Genomic DNA, 775 nt, shown 5'->3' with positions numbered 1-775 from the left:
GAAGAGGACGATATCTGCTTTGTCATGCCTAGAGCTGATCCGTGCTGGTCGCTGAGGAAATACATCAACTTCGCGCCGCATGCGGAACGCCGGATCGGCTTTCACCGTGGATGAAGCGGAGTACAGCCCGGGGTCGTCACATGTGGTTGCCGCAAACCCACCGGCCGCTCCTTCGTCGAATCGTCGAGAGTAGACTACAATGCCGGCTGTTCTGACTCACAGACTGTAAGTACGTTTTAATTTAAAGAATTTGCCACTGATGATTCAAACGTGAGTTTTGAGCAGTGTAGAGTAGCGCTTGTTTGTCATTTCTCCGATCACAAATGCAGACATGGTTTTATGTTTACGCGGCGCGATGCAACGCAACGCGTAAAAAGACAGTATAAATCATTATAATCCGTAATTATGTCCCCACTGGATGCAACAAATGCCTCGTTTATAATGGGTTTTCATGTTTTTAAATCGTAGCTCCGGCCGGACAGTGCATCACAGTATGGTAAGGGGTGTAACATTTCCGTCACACACTTGAGGTATTCGGCCAATCACAATGCACTGGATAGCTGGCCAATCACAGCACACCTCGCTTTTCAGACTGATGAGCTTTGTAAAAATCGATGCGTTTCAGAAAGGCGGGGCATAGAGGAGAAACAATAATGTACAGTATGTGGAAAATGTGTTTTTTTAACTTTAAACCGCATAAACACATTTCATTACACCAAAAACACAAAAATAATGTTCTTTTTAGTAACATCATATGACCCCTTTAAAAACCTCA

This window comes from Sinocyclocheilus anshuiensis, unplaced genomic scaffold (genome assembly GCF_001515605.1).
Source record: "Sinocyclocheilus anshuiensis isolate Anshui unplaced genomic scaffold, SAMN03320099.WGS_v1.1 scaffold617, whole genome shotgun sequence".
NCBI classification, from domain to species: Eukaryota; Metazoa; Chordata; class Actinopteri; order Cypriniformes; family Cyprinidae; genus Sinocyclocheilus; species Sinocyclocheilus anshuiensis.
This window is presented reverse-complemented; position numbering follows the sequence as displayed.